At 46.2% G+C, this 20,301-nt stretch overlaps 1 protein-coding gene across 1 annotated transcript in view; it reads left to right on the top strand.

Moving 5' to 3' along the window:
- The window catches only part of LOC147696876 (glutamate carboxypeptidase 2-like), a 653,445-nt gene that overhangs the window by 517,297 nt on the left and 115,847 nt on the right, over positions 1-20,301 (top strand). The gene's annotated exons all lie outside the window — the stretch shown is intronic.

The following is a 20,301-nucleotide window of genomic DNA, read 5'->3' on the forward strand; positions in this document are numbered from 1 at the left end:
ATGGGTGTGTGACAGGGTCCGGTCCATTGCCGTGGAAGTTTTCTTGGCTGATTTTGATGGCGGTCTGCTGAGTCATTATACATCGATGGAGGGTCGACGACGTACGACTGGGGCTGTGGGCGGAGGTCCCTGACTCGGTGGCCCGCTCTGACCCCCGCCGGCGTCCGCTGGGTTGGGGTCTTCGCTTGCGGTGACGGAGTACAGAGTAACACCGTGGTGAACTACAAGTCTCCCTCTGCAGTTGTCTGCTCCTCTTTTGTCTGTTTGAAGGACTGGGTTCTTTAAAACCCAGCGGTGCCAGGGCACAACACCTGAAACCTTCGTGGGTAACCTGCTCCGGCGTACGAATCACAGAGACACGGGACACTTCCTTCGACGTCAAAGATTCAAGGTTTATTTGCTGCAGGGAACACAGAAATCACGGCAAGTACACCACGTGCAACTTGGGGAGACTGCTTCAAATTGCTTCTGTGGATCGCTCCTTTTATACAGTTTTTACCCATAGGACAACATGGCACACAAAAGTTTACAACCTGGTTCTCACCATTATCCCCCAGAGGGGTCGCTTTGGTCACTTTGAAACACATGAGGTCCGGAACGTAAGTGCGGAAACATTTGGCGGTTCCCAACTGTAAAAACCCATCTTCCCACCATTAGCAAATTCCAATCAGCAGTAAAACAGATCGAAATAGGAACAAAGACAGGTGTAGAGGAAGACGGAGACAGTGGGGAGATCGGAAAGGGTGTAAAAGGGGAGGTATCAGGAAACACGAGATACAGGCATCAAAGGGACGTGCCTAATGAGATGCACGGCTGAGACAATAAGTCCGTGCGGCAAGATGAGCCTCGAGCGGCGCCATCTGCCTTACAGTAGCATCCCCCTCGTCATAAAGACACTTACAAAAAACATGTGTCTTCCGCAAATATCTTGGGAGTCCCAGGGTCGCGAAGCGGACATCGTCCGTTCGCTGGCTACTTGAGGGCAAGAGACAAAATGGATGCCGTATCTAAGATGGAACCCGTGGGTACAGATGAAAAACCCACATAACAAACGAACGGTTTAAGTTAGCACAGCGAAACTGCGCACACTTACTAAACTCGTCATTTGCGGTTCATAGATACCAGACTCGACCATATTCATATGAGTCGAAAACACCACTTACAATTGTCACGGAACCTCAGACGCTCCTTTTGCCCTCATGTAGGCAAGCACTAGTCGGAATCATATTCGATATTCATCAAACCATCGAGATGTTGCTGTAGCATAGCTCTGTCCAACCGAGTCCCCTTGGTAACAGATGGTTGTCTCATACACGTTGTAGCACAGAGGCCACATAAGGCAGGACCACACTGCACACAAAGGCAACACGTGAACAGGAACACTACAACGACTCCGATGATCATCAGAATCTTCCAACCCCAAGTCGACATCAGGCCCCAAAACCACCCAAGTAGCGTCCAATCCCCTACATCCACGTGTATGGATTCGGAGATCTTATGCAACCTCGAGATGGCTTGATAGACAGTGGGAGCGTTATCTGGAATAAAAATGCAGCAGCTCGAATGGATCACCTTACATACCCCACCTCGATCTGCTAAGATGACATCTAAAACCATACGTTTTTGTAACGTCATAAGTCTATCCGCCTGAAGTTCTGTGGTGATATTACCAAGGGCACTGGCAGTAATATTAGCTGTCGATTCTACCACTCGAGTCAACTGTCTCAGGTTCCTACTATTGACCATAGGTCCCCAAAACGGGAGGAAACCCTTAAAAAAGTCTCCTGCCTCTTGACCGGCAGTATCCTCTTCGCTAATTACGCCTCGTACAACTCTAGTCTTATGATAATCGGCATCTACAGTGAACGTCGGAGGCAACAAATTTGCAATGAAGCATGAGCCCATGAAGTCAGCGGGCAACCATGCATATGCACGATCATAGCAGATAAAGTATGTACCCTTGGCAGCCAGAAACACAGGGGACGAGACCATCGGCAATATGTAATTTTCAGTGCAAGCACTTGCTCCAAGTCGGGCTTGCGATCTTCGGCCACGACCCATGAGACAAAAATTACCAGTGTGGGGTACGACCCATATCGGAGGCGAGCTTTTAAGCTGCTTTTCGCTAGTGAACGCACTATATTCACCTCTACTTAGGACCCTATAGGCCTGTACCTCTTCTTCGGGAATAAGCGAGGGATCATAGATATCACTATCTAAATCCTCTATTGCTATCGACAAAGGTTTTTGATACGAGGTAGGACCAGAGTAGGGGGAACGTGGTTCTCGAATGGGGTGGAAACCCAGTGCGCTTCGAAACATTGTTTGGAATGCTCGAGCTGACCCTTGGGAACTATACGGTAATACCAGATATGGAATTCCCTTATCCGTAGTATGTGGCATCAACCCACACACCCAACAATTAGTAGTGTTAACCACTAACTGATGCTGATGAAGGAGCTGAATAAAGGAATTGTTGCGGAATTCTACACGTCTAGCCTGCTCGTGTTCCGGTAACATGTGAAAGGAATGGGGAGAAACAGTAGAGGTAAGTTTAGGATCAGGAGTAGGAGTAGGTGTAGCAGAAAGCAAGAAGTAAGACATCGTATAATACACCCCACCCGCCAATAATGCAGAAGCAGTCAAGAACAATACAAACAGTTGGAATATAAAACATTTGGTACGACTGAGTTGCTGCAGCTTGAATCTGTGAACCTGAGCTCCCTCCAAATCATTCAGCTTCGATTCCCTACGACCGTCCGCAACGTTTCTTGACGCACTTCGTTCTGTGTAGCAATAGTCAATCCCCAGGAGTTCCCAGGAACCGACGGCCTTTAACCTAGCGTCAAGACCTACTATCCAGAAGGAAGTACGCGCGCGGCCCTACGGCCTTTAATGCACAGTACGTATATGTGCAAATAACAAAGTCTCTCAGCTGTGGAAGCAAAAAGTACAAGGAATGAAGCTCAATATATATATATATATACAAAATAATCACAGTAATATGAATGTTCAAAACTGATCACGGAAAACGGGATAATGCAGTTATCAATACAACAAAGCAAGATCCTTTTATTTGTCCTTAGTGCGAGATCGCAAAAAGTATCGGGTTTTCCCAGGACGTGTCTGCTCGTCAAACAAAGGATCCGTTGAAGGGACAGCGTCCTGCTGATCAGTTGAGTGTTCTGGTCTTGAGTCTTGTGATGCCAAATGTTCAACAGTGTCTTTCTGCTGCGCTGAGGATTCTCCAACAGGCTGTGCGTCGCTAAAAGGCACAAACGCCGGCAATGTTTCTGTTTCAGATGACGCAATGCCTCTCCTTACCCACGGGTCTGCCGGCAAAGGAATGGGGACTCTTTTGGTGTGGGTGGCATGCACCCAATTCTTACGTCCCTCGAGACGAACGGCAGTCCTCGTGGCCAGGAGCACTTGATAGGGTCCAGTAAACCTCGGGTCCAGGTTATTCTTGCGTGAAAAATTTCTCGTCACCACCCAGTCTCCAGGCTGGAGCTGGTGGCCTGGACCCTCCGTCTGCGTCGGCAATGCGTCGTAAACCTGTTGGTGAATTAACCTCAGTTTAGCAGTCAAGTCATGCAGGTAATCGATCAACATTGGGTACTCAAGATCAGAGAACATTCCTGGCCTAGGAACCCCCCACACATTCGCAGGACGGCCGAACACTATTTCATAGGGACTAAGCCCTACTCGGGAGTGTACAGTCGCCCTAGTTGACAGTAACGCTAAAGGTAAAGCGTCAGGCCACGAAAGACCAGTCGTAGCCTGAATCTTCGCTAACTTTAGTTTAAGGGTGCCGTTGTACCCTTCAACCAATCCAGCTGACTGGGGATGATTGGCGCTGTGGAATTTCTGATTAATTCCAAGGCCCTTGCACACACTCTTCATCACACTACCCACAAACTCACTTCCGTTATCTGACCACACGACTCTAGGCATTCCATACCGAGGAAAATATTCCTTCAGTAGGATTTTCGCAGTAGACAAAGCAGTATTGTCTTTGAGAGGATAGGCCTCGATCCATCGGGAGAATGCGCAAACCACAACTAAAACATATTTCAGGTTATTGCATCGCTCCATATGGATGAAGTCCAATTGAATCACCTCAAAGGGATACGAAGGGGGAGCAAAACTGCCAGGAGGAGTTGGGGTTCCTTTGCCAGGATTGTACATCATACACACCATACAATTCTTCACCAGACGTTCAGCACATTTCGTAATGCCATCATTCTTCCACACCGGAGACAACAATTTACAAATACCTTTCACGCTAATATGTGCTAACCCATGCGCCATTGTCACAACGGCCAGCACATACGCATCAGGCAACATCCATCTTTTCTGATCAGACAAATCAATCCAACAACCATTCGCATCCAACTTTCCCGTACTTTCTTTCCACTTCATTTTTTCAGTCTCGGTGGCCTCATTCTGAATTGCTTTCACACTCTCGATAGTGTCCTCACACATACTCGATTCTGTAGGCCACCTAACCGAACTCGTCACATACATCCGAGTGCTAAGGTTCCGGGCAGTCTCCTTAGCAATCTCATCCACAAACGCATTACCACGACCAACATCATCCGTCACCTTACGATGCGCACTACATTTAACAATCGCAACTTGCGTAGGCAAAGTCAATGCATCCAAAAGATCATTCACAAGCTGGCCATGCTGTATCTTCGTACCGTGCGACGTCAAGAAACCTCTCTCTCTCCACAATCGTCCAAAACTGTGAGCGACGCCAAACGCGTATTGGCTGTCGGTAAACACATTCACACGTTTCCCTTTCGCTAACACACACGCTCTAGTAAGAGCAATCAATTCTGCAGCTTGGGCAGAATTCTGATTCAACCTTGCAGTCTCAACCACAGTATTCAATGTTACAACGGCATAAGCAGTAGTCACATCGCCATTCGGCAACTTAAAACATGACCCATCCACATACAGTGTGCCATCCGGATCTTCCAATGGGGTGTTTTTAAGGTCCACTCGACCCTTTGTTTCTTCTTCGGTCCTCAAATAGCAATCATGTTCTGCTACTTCATCTGACTCTGTGCTAATTGGTAACAAAGTTGCCGGGTTCAGAACATTACAACGTTTTATCTGAATGTGGCTTGCCAAGAGCGTCAACTCGTACCCAGACAACCTTGCACTCGTCAAGTGCTGAGTTTTCGTTCGATTCAAAAGAGTATCGACTGCATGCGGAACCATCACCGTAAGCATATTATCCATGACCAATCCTGCTGATTGTCGGATGGAGACCGCAGCTGCCGCTGTTGCTCGTAAACAACTCGGCAAGGCTCTAGCTACTGGGTCCAAGGTCGAGGAAAAATATGCACATGGACGTTGCTTACCACCAAAAGTTTGCGTTAAGACACTCAAAGCACAACCTTCCCTCTCGTGAACATATAACGTAAACGGCTTACTGTAGTCAGGGGTACCTAACACAGGAGCCGAACACAATGAATCACGCAGTTCAGAAAAACTTTTCTGACATTCTTCCGTCCATGGTAAAGGAGTTGAAACATCCTTGCACGTAAGAGCCACCAATGGTTTCGCTAGCAATGAAAAATTAGGAATCCATTGCCTGCAGTACGACGTGATACCTAGAAAGGCACGCACATCTCTTTGGGTTTTCGGCACAGCCATTCGCGCAATCGCTGCAATTCTCTCTGGGGTCAATCTCCTTCCCTCCTTTGACAATAAGTGACCTAGATAGGTTACTTCTTGACAACAATATTGGAGTTTAGAAGGCGACACCTTGTGATTTAACTCACAGAGATGTTGCAGCAACGACACCGTAGCAATTTTGCAAATGTCCTGAGTATCAGCAGCCACCAATAAGTCATCGACGTATTGGATCAAGGCCGCACCAACCGGCAACCTAAACGCATCCAGTTGACCCTTCAAGGCTTGGCTGTAAATAGATGGACTTTCACAGTAGCCCTGAGGAGCGCGTTTGAACCGGAAGCTGCGTCCACCAAGAGAGAAACCGAAAAGGTCCCTGCTCTCCTCGGCAATCGGGATGCTGAAAAACGCATTTTTCAAGTCAATCACCGAAAACCATGATGCAGAAGCTGGAATCAGAGTCAGTAGCGCCGTGATGTCAGGCACAACGGGAAATTGAGGAACCACAATTTTATTCACCTCCCGTAAATCGATAACAAAGCGATAAACAGGCGGTTTTGAAGGATCAGTACGTTTGAGAATGGGCAGCACAGGGCTGTTGCACACGTTTCCCCGAGTCTCTTCAATAACATCTTTCTCGATCAAATCATAGATGATCGCCAACAGTGCTCGTTCACCATCAAGGGAGATACGATATTGGGGAATACGTGGCAAACGCACATTAGATTTCAACCGAACAACATAAGGGGAGATATCAAGTAGGCCCACATCATTTGGACCTGTTGCCCACAAAGACGCAGGAAGAGAACTCAATTCCGGTGGGAGCTTATCGAGGGACAAGTACATGGGAGAGACAACCCTCTCTCCTAACGTAAGCTTTACACCCGCAGGAGAACAATACAAAGTCGCGTACAAACGTTTAAGCAAATCCAGGCCCAAAAGGTTTTCACCACAACCCGTAGTCAAAATCAACGGAGCTTCTAGCTCACGTGGCCCAATTTTAAGGGGCAAAGGGCGTGAAACTGGATTGCTAACAGGGGCGCCAGAGAATCCAACGGAAACATTTGTTAAGCCAGACAAAGGTGCGCCAGGGAGTTTCGAATGCATGATAGAACTTTTCGCTGCACCAGTGTCCAACAGAAAAGGCTCAACGACGCCCGATGTAGCAACTGCGACGTAAGGCCCTCTCTGATCAACCGGAACTGATACCACTCCCTCTCCTTGTCTTCGGCTGTCCTAGTAATTACTGTCGTCAGTTCCCTGATCGACGTAATAGTCATCTACATTGTACTGCGCAGATCGTCCTTGCGATGATCCACGTTGATCGAAACAATTATTAGAATCGGATGAGTTATCAGAACGATCATTCTGAGAACCACGGCCTCTACCACGTGATGCCTGCTGTGAACCACCACGACCTCCTCTAGATGAGTTACCACTATTACGTTCATTCAAAACAGGACAATTGAATTTAATGTGTCCCTCCTGTCTACAATAAGCACATTGATTGTACCCTAACGATGATCTTTGGGAGGAGGAATCGTTACGCGGCTGCGATCGATTCGATTGCGACTGCGATCTATTCTGTTGGGACGCATTCTGATTAGAACGCGGAGGATACGCTTGTTGCAACAACACTTTAGTTTTGAGCTCTTTCGTCTTTTTATCAGCACGGTCATTCTCCTCCTTCTCCCTATTCTCATAATATTGCGCCGTAGCCAATATCTGAGCCGAAGTAGAAACGGCCCATGCACTTTCCGAATTCTTTAACTTATTGCTCAAATCGGGCAATAAATTCGAAACAAATTTATCCACAAACAATCTCTGACCACCCTCAGTGCCCATATCCTGCCCACTATGGTCGATGAATGCTTCCTCGAACCTCGTAAAGAAGTCGGAAACACTCTCATCCTTCTTTTGCCTACAAGCTGACAATTTGTCCCAATTTACCCTCATAGCTGGCATAAGCGTTTTCATGAGCGTTATAATTCTTTGAGGAAGGGCAGTAATCAACTGTTCAGGCTTAGCACCACCAACTTGCAACCCATCCGCCGCTACAATGGCCGCCCAATCACCACCTAGTTCGTTTGCGTGATTTTCCTGACGAATCTTAGCCCATACCGGTTGCGGTACGACATTGCCAAACAACATATCGATATCAGCAAGATTCATTATCGTAGCGTCTACGAGCTGCGATAATTCTTTGTAGTACCCTGCAGGATTTTTGCGAGGGTCAGGCAAAGATTGCTTCACCTGTAACACTTCTGATCGTTTCCATGGGAGATGAATCCATACTCTCTGGAAATGCGGCGGAACAATAGGAATAGCAGTAGCATCGCCTGGCATCCACACTGGTGGAACTTCGCGCATAGGATATTGGCCAGACTCGTCTGGTTGCTTTTCAATATCCTCAACGAACAATGCATGAGGTATCGGCGCGGGACGAAGAGATAGCAACCGCTCAACAGCACGTCGAACGTTGGTATCCACTATCAGCCCATTTGCGAACTGGAGCTGAAGATCAGACAAAGCGGCGAGCACCTCGTCAGGCGCATCGGTCGCTATTTGATCATAAAGGAACTTACACATTTCATTAAACACATATCTCTGGGTTGGTATATTAAATTGACAAAACGTGTCGAGGACAACACGAGGTGGACATCTAAGAGGATTTACCATCCAACCCATCGCCATATTATATAGCGCAACGCGTTCTCTGTTTCCAGGAAGCTGACTACGTCTCTGAGGACCATCAGAACCAGCGGACCCATGAACAGATCCGAGCGAATGAAAGAAGCTAGCCGCAAGAGGAGAATTACGACTACGAGTAGAGGGAGAAGTATAGGACACAGGGCTAACAAGAGAAGGAGTAGAAACAGTAGCAACAGCAGGAGTTAACAAAACAGGAGCAGTAGCAGGAGCAGTAGCGGGAGCAGGAGTATGTGGAAGCGGAGGAGCAGTAGGGATAGCAACAGGCAAAGGAGCAGGAACAGTCGGAAGGGCAGGTACAGGTTGAGGAACAGGCGGAGGAAGAATAGGCGGAAGTATAGGTACGGCAGGGACCACAGAAGCTGCGGTACCCTGTACGTACGGAGGCGGCGATTTCATAAGATAAGACATTAAAGGATCCTCAACTGGCTCTTCCTTCTTTTCCGACTCCGTAGGCAAAGCGGGATAACATTTATCTACAGTCATACGCTGTAATCGGTCAAACACTTCCTTATCCTTAACCTCCTTATCTCGCTGAAATTGCTCTGCTTTCTTCACTATGGTAGCGACATTATCTCGCTGAGTATGTTTATTCTGTCTGATTTCTTTCTGTCGGGCTTCTTTACGCCACAACCGAAAGGCATCAAACATGGCCGGCCTTGACTTTCTTTCGAATAATTTAATCTCTGGATTATCTAGGATCGGGGCCTCGAAGCTACCATGAGGTGGCCAGCGAAGGTCGCCGTCCTTCTTCGTGTATTTAATCCAGTAATCGTTAAAGGTAATTGGGCCTAGCCCATGTTTACTATAGAGCTCATAAGTGGGAGTTCCAACCGGAGGTATCGGACACGAGTCCTCCAGTCGGGAATCCGTACCACAAGGTCTGAAACAACTAAACAAAGTACTGCGACCAGGCATCTTGCACACTAGCCGAGTTTCACAAACTTCAAGGGTTACGGGATTTACCAAGTCCCAGCAAAGAACAAAACCCTCGGTTTTTGGCGGCTGCAGTCGTCAAACAACACAACAAAGTACGCTAGCAAAGTGTCACCGACAAAAACACTCACACAGTGTTTAACAACAAAAACACTCGCTAAAGTGTCAACAACCAAGAACTCTGGGAGCGACCCACAAATACTTAACTCAAAAAAATCGATGGCGTCACCAGGAAGGCCCGTCAATCGTCTCGCTCTACCAAGGTCTACGCCAGGCGCCAAAACAGGTCTACAGTCAGGGCAGCAGTCCGTCGCAGCCGTCCGGAGGCGGGAATCTTCGCGGGAAAAGTCTTCGGGCCACTTATTTCGACAACAGGATCGATGAAGCGGAGTGCACCTTCCCTCGGAGATTTCACACGAAGTTCCTCACGATCGTCGGGCTTGGACCGGTACCACTGATGCAGCCCCACGTTGGGCGCCAACTGAAGGACTGGGTTCTTTAAAACCCAGCGGTGCCAGGGCACAACACCTGAAACCTTCGTGGGTAACCTGCTCCGGCGTACGAATCACAGAGACACGGGACACTTCCTTCGACGTCAAAGATTCAAGGTTTATTTGCTGCAGGGAACACAGAAATCACGGCAAGTACACCACGTGCAACTTGGGGAGACTGCTTCAAATTGCTTCTGTGGATCGCTCCTTTTATACAGTTTTTACCCATAGGACAACATGGCACACAAAAGTTTACAACCTGGTTCTCACCATTATCCCCCAGAGGGGTCGCTTTGGTCACTTTGAAACACATGAGGTCCGGAACATAAGTGCGGAAACATTTGGCGGTTCCCAACTGTAAAAACCCATCTTCCCACCATTAGCAAATTCCAATCAGCAGTAAAACAGATCGAAATAGGAACAAAGACAGGTGTAGAGGAAGACGGAGACAGTGGGGAGATCGGAAAGGGTGTAAAAGGGGAGGTATCAGGAAACACGAGATACAGGCATCAAAGGGACGTGCCTAATGAGATGCACGGCTGAGACAATAAGTCCGTGCGGCAAGATGAGCCTCGAGCGGCGCCATCTGCCTTACAGTAGCATCCCCCTCGTCATAAAGACACTTACAAAAAACATGTGTCTTCCGCAAATATCTTGGGAGTCCCAGGGTCGCGAAGCGGACATCGTCCGTTCGCTGGCTACTTGAGGGCAAGAGACAAAATGGATGCCGTATCTAAGATGGAACCCGTGGGTACAGATGAAAAACCCACATAACAAACGAACGGTTTAAGTTAGCACAGCAAAACTGCGCACACTTACTAAACTCGTCATTTGCGGTTCATAGATACCAGACTCGACCATATTCATATGAGTCGAAAACACCACTTACGGAACCTCATGTTCCCCTGGGAGGGCGGGCTCCCTCGGGGACGTGAATATGGTGGTTGCCGAGCGAGGAGCGGAGGAGCAGACTGAGAGTAAACCGTCATTACGGACATTACTGGCGGCCATTGGGGCTCTTCATTCCCACGTGGAGGACCTTTTTTTGCAAACCTATAACGGATTCGCCTGAAACTGGGCGGATTCTTGGTTTTGGCGGGGGGGAGGGGAGACTGGGGGCATATATGAAAATGCCCTCCTCCAGTTTTTTCTTTTTCTACTTTTAGTAACTAGTTAGATGGGGCAACAGGCACACTGCTAGTTGGGGTTAGGCGATGGCCATGTGCAGGGTGGGGGGTGGGGAGTAGCGCGTTTTTCACTGTCTTCTTTTTCATATTCTCTTTTTGCTTTTCTTTCTCGAGCTATATTGATGGAATATCCTGATTTTGAATATGTTCCAATATCTGGTGCCGTGCTGCTTTTAATATCCTGATTTTGTGAGTGGACGGGTTCTGAGGGCCTGCGCTCAGTTGTATCATTGATTGTTCTGTTGCAACTCCTGCTTCGTAATGCATAGCGTAGGTGTCTCAATTATTCTGTTGTTGTTCCACATCTATCCCATAATTGTGTCTGTTCACCTTACTATTATGTTCGAATGTATGACACCCGATATGTCTTATTTTTCTCTTGTTTTAAAATAATAAAAAGATTTAAAAAAAAAATATTGTAATTATTTTTTTATTAGTTGTATCTTTATTTTACAAATTAAACAGTCTGAATAGCATATAACAATAACAATATGATGTGTGCAATTAATATTTTAGCGTGAAGAGGACAGAAACATTTATTACCAAGACCATCTTGTCCAGAGACCATGCCCCATTGCTCTGCAGTGTCTAATTTTGCTACAGTGTGGTGAAGTCCTTTCTTTATGTAGCACAACAAACAATAATGGAAAAAATGCTAGAATTCGTCTTGGCCATTAGTGACCGCTTGGGCCACATTCTAGCCCATGGTGTTTAGACCACTACTTCTAGACAAGGACTTGCCATATGAAAATCAGTATGGGTCTTGCTGCTGTAGGAACAGTACTGCCCAAACTGCAGCCCTGTCCCCACTAGATGAAAACCTAAGATACCTCACAGTTGTTTCAGCATTCTTAGGGCACATCTGTGAGGTATGGGGTGAATCTTAGACCAAGCCAGGAATCGTCCCCAAAAACTATTCGATCTAACCAAAACTCAGTCTAAGGCGGCACCTCACCCCTCACACGCCAAAGCAGGTTCAAGCCCCAATTGCGAAGCGTTTGCCTCCTTCTTCACTCTGAAAACCGAAAACATAAAGAAGGACCTACTCAATGACTTAACAACACTTACTGATACACATATGGACACTTCATCATCTCTTCCTGGAGTCCCACCCCTAAGCTCACCAAAGATTGACCTTAAAAATAATGCCTCCTGCTCCTCCTTCAATACTTACACTGAAGAAGCTATACTCAAAATACTAATGGCTCTGAATCCCGTCAATCACTTCACAGACCCTCTACCCGCAAACTGATTAAAGACTTCATTCCACTGCTACTGCCTCTAGGGACCTCGATTATAAATACTTCTCTCCTTCAAGGAATCATCCCTGAAATCCTCAAACCTGGGCAGGTATCCCTCATCCTAAAGAAGCCAATGGCTGACCGCACAGACTTAAACAATTACCGCCCAATATCCAACATCCCTACCCTTGCCAAACTCTTAGAAAAATGTGTACACATTCAGCTTGGCAAAGATTTAGATCAGTTCAACCTTCTCACCCTAAAACCAGTCTGGCTTCCGAGCAGGGCAAAGTACAGTATCAGCCATGACCCACATAATAGATGATGCACTACAAATCCTTGACCAAAACGAAGCCTGTTTGTTAATTTTGCTCGACCTATCTTCGGCTTTTGACAACGTCAAACACACGAAAACTTGCTAGACCTACTGAAACACAGAATGGGATTATCTGGATCTGTGCTAAATGTGTTCACCTTATTCCTTCAAAACAGATCGTAATGATTCAAGGTCAATCAAACCTTGTCCAAACCCGTCCCAGTCTCTTTAGGGGTCCCAGAGGGATCAATCCTCTGGCCTACACTTTTTCATGGAACCACTCACCGAAATTCCTAAGTCTTCAAATGTACAGTATCATATGTACCCAGATGATACACAACTATATTTAAAGATCCTCTCAATAGAATTGCCCAACTCAACGCTACAAAAAAATCAGACCTGGCTGGCCGAAAACCATCTAAAACTAAACACCCTCAAAACAGAATTCCTCCTAATCGCTCCTCCCTCCCAAGTATCCATAATTCAAGGCAGGCTGAAACATCTAACAGCACTCAACTGACAACCTCTGATCATCGACTCAGTGAAATCACTGGGAATAACTCTGGTCAGAAAGCTAAAAATGCAGAAACACCTCAGCGCTGCAACAAAACTTTCAGATGAACACATTGAGAAAACTTAAAGCATTCCTGCCCGCAAAGGACTTCAAACTGGCCGTACAAGCACTAGTCATCTCAAAAGTGGAATATGGAAGTGTCTCTCTTTGCAGTCTTCCCAGATCCTCGACGGCCCCTTTGAGAGCGTCAATCAACGCTGCAGCTAGACTTATTACTGGCTCCAAAAGAAACTCTTGCATCTCCCCGGATTTTAGATCCCTAAACTGGCTAACATTCGTAGCCAGAATTCAACTACAAATCGCATGTATGACGCATAAAGCCATATATCACAACACTCCTAGTTATCTGGCACAGAAATTGATGCCTTCTTGTGGCAACGGATCCTCCAGAAGTGCTACTCACCTCTTACTGAAACCACAAAGATTCAGCAAGAAGAAAATGTACAAACAAGCCTTCTCGGGGATGGCACGCAGGATCTGGAATGCCCTGCCCCCAGAAACTAGACTGAATCCCCTCTATGGCATCTTTAAAAAAAAATCGCTCCTCATGGCTAAATTCACATGAGCCATATTTATAAGTGTTTATACGACTCTTGATTGTACAGAACAATATGTTATTTACTTTTATACCTGTTTGTTCCCTACATTTACCCTGTAAAGCGCTCTGATACCCGCAAGGGTCTTGTTCGCACTATATAAAACTTTCAAATAAAATAAATAAATGTCAGTCCTACCTGGCTACACTGATAAAACTCCTTTATAACGCACGTGTAGAAGGCTGAAAACCTTACCAAGAACCAGAGGAGATGTCTACCATATGTATATAAATGTGGGGACTCGCAATCGGTTTCCTATTTGCCCGGGCTTACCTCGGAAGAAGTTCCAAGATGGAATGAAACGTGTCAGGATCGCCCATCTGCTCGAATAAGTGCTTGGAAGCATCTTTGTTGTGTGTGCGGCTCGTCTTTTCCATCAAGGGGGAGAGAGTGTTGTGATATATATATATATATATATATATCACAACACTCTCTCCCCCTTGATGGAAAAGACGAGCCGCACACATATATATATATATATATATATATTCACTGAAAAAAACCATAGGTTTGACACCAGTTATAGTTAGCTGGAAATTTTACTGACATAAAACCATTGAACGTTATATTTAGTTGGAGTCACTATAACTTGAGTGATGTCACTGACCATGTCATGAGTGATGTAATATGTGACGTCATCAGCAGTGCATTGCAGGCGCGCAAGTTATAGTGAGTCCAACTAACTATAACGTGGGAATTTCAATGGTTTTATGTCAGTAAAATTTCCAGCTAACTATAACTGGTGTCAAACCTATGGTGTTTTCAGTGAATTTAATAGGTTTTTAAAATGCTAATTCCTAACTATAACTGGTGTGAAACCTATGGTTTTTTCTGTGAATTTCATAGGTTTTGTAAAGACTAATTCCTAACTATATATAGGGCCTCAAACCTATGTTTTTTTCAGTGATTTTCAAAGGTTTTTTAATATATGAAATATAATATTTTTTATAATGAATCCTATATTGTATATTTATGTAATACTATTTTTTTAATGTATATTCTTCTTCTTTTTAATTTTTTTGCCCTGGAGCGCTCCCGGTGCGCATACCGGTGAGCGCACCGGAAAGCGCAGTGTTGCGGCGCGCCCCGGTGCTCATACCGGTGAGCGTCCCGTTTGCGCTGTTGCCGCGAACGAAAACACAACCGTGACGTATCGCGTAGCCGCGTCCGTGTGATACGCGCTACGTAAGCGCCCCGGGGCGCGCCCCGGGGCACGTAGCGTAAGCACGTCGGGTCATATGACCTGAAAATAACACTTTTTATTGGTTTAGAACAGTTTTTTTTTCCAAATGATGAAAGCCCCCACCTTTTTCCCTCATTTTCACTTTGTACTTTGACTGAGGAAGACCTGTTTACAAACCTATTTGTAGTGAGAAATGGCTACAGTAGCAGCAGCAGCAGGAGCATCTCAACCACCACCACAAGGACCACCACAACACCACAGTGGTGGAGAAGAAGAAGAGGAGGAGGGGAGGCAGTTCCTGCCGAAGATAATACCCCCTATAAGCCAAAGGAGCACATTGTCTGGGAGTTTTTTTTAAATCCCAAGGGGCCTAAAGAAAGTTAATGCTCCCAAAGTTACATGTCTGATCTGTGGCACTGTACTTTCCAGGGGGAACCCTGCCAAAAAGTATTCTTTTGGCAACAATACCATGATTCGCCACATGCAACGCCGGCACCCAAACAACTATGCTGCGGCAGAGGTCAGAGAACTGACCAGAAACCCTCCCCAATCTTCTCCCAGCACCTCCCAAAGTAAACAACCCACTCCATCGGGTCCAGAGACAAGGGAGATGGTCCCAAATATCCAAATTTTTATTATAAACAACAAAGGAGTGACTCTAGTGAAAAACAAAAAGTGATAATCAAAATAGAATCATGAAATAAAGCTTCACTGTATGCTGCACGCGTGATCAATGCTCACACGCGTGCAGGGAATACAGTGAGGCAGTCTTAGAAGTCCCTAGGGGGGCCCGGACGACCGTCTTCAATCGGAAGAAAGTCAGGGCGTTTGCTAGTCACCATCTAGAGGGTGGGGTGAAGGACCGAAGTTCTTAGAAGGACCCTCACTCACCACTACTTGGTGACATGCTTCATCATCGGGTCCCTGCTGGGGTGACCGAATGTCTCCCCAGCGTGCTACGACGCCTGATTACAGCGGAGCAGGATGTGGTGGGTGCAACAGTGCCCAAATTAGGAAGTGACTAAACGTGATAGTGCAAAAGTGTATTAAACAATTAAAAAATGCAGAGGTTGTGCCTTTAGAAAAAATTTTAATAATGGCCAACCCGCATTGGTTAAAAACAAAGTGAGCGGACTCCCACGGTTCTTAATTAAGGAACCGAAGTCCTAAATCAGAGGTAAAATTTGGTCAACATGTTTCAGCTGTTAGGGTTGCATGTAGCTCAGCTTTCTTCAGGACCTACAACATAAGTCCTCCGGTGGTGTGCACGCTCTAAGGTGCACCCTCCCGTGAGGCTCTAAGTGTGAAAAAATTGTTATTATTTAAAATCAAAGGATGGAAGGACATTCCATCTCCACCACACTACTCACTCTGGTAGGGGTGTACAAAAACGGGAACTTTCTGAGGGAACAGATTGTGCTCCTTCGGAAATGGCAGCCTGGGTTATTTTCACGCGGCGCTATTTTCCACGCCTGCGGCTCCCCAGCGTGTACCTGCACGGACTATGGCTGTCTCCCGGAACCCAGTTTGGAGATTTTAAAATAGTTTGCAAATTTTGCGGGACTACAATTTGCTATGGAGAGCAAAGTATTAAATTGATTAACCGTGCTGGAGACAACCACAAGTGCAAAAACAAACCTTATTTTTTTCCAGATTTTTTTTGCTCCAGTTGAGCCGTTTACAATTCACTGTTTTTTGTTTGTCCCCATGAAAATTACAAAAATAAATAAAATTGTTCATAAAAGCCAAAAAAAGTAAAAAATATTCAAAAAAACAATAAAAAAAATATAAAACAACAAAAAGAATAAAAAAACAGTTCTTTTTAGAACTACCTCCAATATTTAAAAAAATGCTACATTTTTTAAAAACTCTGTCATTCTTTTTTCCCCATGGTACGCTCCCCGGAACGCTCCGCGGTGCGCGTACCGGGCGCTCCCCAGCGCAAATCGAAAAAAAAATACTTATTTTTTTTGCCCCTCGGGGCCCTTTTATGGCCCCCACATCAAACCTAGGGGGTCAGGGGGGGTCTACCCTGCCCCCTTTTGGTAATTTCCCCCTTTTTTTTGCCACCTCTTGTGTCTCGATCCTACCGAGACACAAGATGGCGGCCGCTCTGGACTGTTTGGAATGTTGACAGACACCCGAGAGCCAATCAGCTTTTCGCTCGCAAACTCGCGTAGCGTGCTGGAGCGCGCCCCGGTGCGCGTACCGGGGCGCGCTTATAGATATATATATTTTTTTGAACCTAAATTACTCAAAATCCACTGGAGCACATATCTTGAGACATAGCAAAGGCACATTGGGCTACCAGTCCCTACAATTTTGCCAGGTTTGGTGGAAATCCATTTAGCCGTTCGGGCTAAAAGTGAGTCCAACCGCCCTATTTATTTATTTTATTTATTTATTTAAACTTGTATTGCGCATAGCTACCCTCAATGGGTTTCCCGGCGCCAGAGATAGATAGAAGAAAGAAAACAAGCAGAAGGCCCAAAACAGAACTGGCTGTGCAGGGAAATTAATTGAACAAAAGGGTCTTCAGTTTTTTACGAAAAGGAAGGAGATCAGTCTCAGCTTTCAAAGCCGGCGGGAGAGCATTCCACATCTTTGGGCCAAGATAAGAAAACGAGCGGCTGCCCATTTTGGCCAGTTTAATTCTGGGAACAAAAAAATCGCCACTAGTGGAAGATCTTAAAGTCCGACCAGGCTTATAGTCTTGAACCAGGTTCTGCAAGTATTTAGGGGCAGAACCCTGCCTGATTTTAAAAAGGAGGCATAAGGTTTTAAATTTTACACGGTTCGGGACTTTAAGCCAATGAAGGTCACGCAGAGCCTGAACTGCGGAGGATCTACGAGGTACGTTACACAATAAACGGGCTGCCGAGTTTTGCACCACTTGAAGCTTGTTTATAGTGGCCTTGTCGGCCCCAAGATAGAGCACATTCCCGTAATCAATACAGGAAATCACAAGAGCCTGGATGACAGTTCTCCGAGTAGAGCAAGGCAGCATCTACAGGATCTTCTGCAACCATCTTAGGGTGGAAAAACAGATTGCATCGACCTTTGTTACCTGCTGTCTCATAGAGAGTGTATCGTCTATGAGGAAACCTAGGTTGCGGGCAATAGGGGCTGGCTTCGGCAGAGGACCCATATCACTGGGCCAATGTCGAGGGCCCCACAGGTCTTTATTCTTGCCCAGGATAACAACCTCGGTCTTGTCACCGTTGAGCTTGAGCAGATGGTCGTGCATCCAAGCAGCAACGCGTGACAGGCCAGATTTCAAGGCCGAGATCTCATGGCCCACGATCTGCGTGTCGTCGGCATACGAATAGATTGTCAACCCGGCGTCCTCCACGATGGTAGCAAGGGGTCTGATATAGATATTAAACAGCAAAGGGCTGAGAATCGACCCCTGGGGGACGCCGTGTGCCGATGGATAGACAGCAGATTCAGCTTCTGTCGAGAACACCTGAAAGGTGCGCTCACCTAAAAAGGAGGTAATCCAGGCCAGCACAGATCCAGCAACACCAAGGGAGCGGAGAGAATCAAGAAGAATGGAATGAGACACGGTATCGAACGCTGCACTCAAATCCAAAAGGATGAGTGCAAAGGTCTCCCCGCGATCGATACCGTGCCGAAGCCTCTCCGTCACCCCGAGGAGAGCGGACTCAGTGGAATAGTGTGCGCGGAACCCGGATTGGGACGGATGAAGATATCCCACGTTCTCGACAAATGAATTAAGCTGAGTGTTCACATGTTGTTCCAAGATTTTAGAACATGCAGGCAGCAGGGAAATGGGCCTGAAATTGGCTAAGTTAGAGGTGTCCGCACCGGTCTTTTTCAGCAGGGGAACAACCATGGCATGCTTCCACTCTTGCGCCACCAGAGACTCTGTAAGAGATGAATTTAGGAGTCTCATTAGGACTGTCCGTGGCTCGAGGTCCAACAGTTTTAGAATTTTCATAGGAACAGGGTCCCGAGGGGAGCCTAACCTAATACTGTTCAGGCACGAGAGGAAAGTGGTGTCATCAAACAGAAGCCAGTCGTGAATATACATTGAAGGGGGAGGAAGAGGACTGCTAAAAGTAGCCACCGGATGGGAGTCAGCAAGTGGCGGGGAAGTATTCAAGAATTCATGAATACGCTCCACCTTAGAGATAAAAAAATCTGCGATGGCATCACACTGTAATTTATCCAATGCCGGAGCAGAAGGTACTGTGTCTGCTCCCGTTAGCTTCTTCACCACAGCAAAAAGAGTCCGTGGACAGTTCTGTGCCTGGGTAATCGTAGATGCGGTAAAGGTGGCCTTGGCCAATTTACAGTTAACATGGTAGCTTTTTAATGCAACTTTATAAGCCACCTTACTAGAGGTAGACTAGGAAATTAACATGGGGAAAACACGTTTTGGGACCCCCCTTTTATCTCGGCCCCCGCTTGACGAATCCCCCCCAAACTTTCAGGGAAGGAGCGAGGCAAATTTGAGGAAAATTACAGGCAGATCCCTCAATTGACGCCAAAGTTATTCCCAATAGAATGTTGCGGATTTCCTATAGAAAACAATCCTAACTATAACTACCTACTGGCGACCGCCAGTAGGTAATATATATATATATATTCACTGAAAAAACCATAGGTTTGGCACATGTTATAGTTAACTGGACATTTTACTCATATAAAACCAATGAAATTCCCCCGTTATAGTTACTTCAGCTAACTATAACTCGCGCGCCCGCAATGCACTGCTGATGACGTCACATATTACATCACTCATGCTTTGAACATTTTAGCTTCTATTTTTAAATGTGTGTATCAAAGGTTATATTACGCTGAGAGGAGGTCTACCACTCTTTTACAAGGATGATGTCATCAGTGATTTCATCAGTGATGTTATTTCAGATATCATCAGTGATGTCATGAGTGATGTCACTGACCATGTCATGTCATGAGTGATATAATATTGGTCCTGAAGAATTGCCTTTGAATAGAAATAATGGCAAGAAACATGTTGACCCCGATAGCGCACGTCCCTGTGACCTTATAACAGGGGTGCGCTACATTCACATTTTTAATCAGGAGAGTGGCCACATTCATTAAAATAGTTCTGGGTGGACCTCTACCTCCTGTTTTAACCTCACTTCTCTACATCTACACTCACTAGGGCCCTCACATGCACTGCACCTTACAGCAAAAGGAAAAAAGATCTCTGCTAAAAGACCCCAACAAGGGTGCTGATCGGGTATTGCAGCACCGACCCAATAAGGAGCAGACCTAATGATGAAGCAAGACACCCCACCGATGGGGGTGTGTGTGAGGGTCCTTTTCCGAAAGGAGGAGACCTCCTCCTGCCTCCAGTGTGTACTTCTGAACTTACTACTTGCACATCAACCGACAGTGTTCACTAGAAACTGCATACCATTCTGTTTTT

The sequence above is a fragment of the Lissotriton vulgaris genome, chromosome 8, assembly GCF_964263255.1.
Source record: "Lissotriton vulgaris chromosome 8, aLisVul1.2, whole genome shotgun sequence".
Classification (NCBI taxonomy): domain Eukaryota; kingdom Metazoa; phylum Chordata; class Amphibia; order Caudata; family Salamandridae; genus Lissotriton; species Lissotriton vulgaris.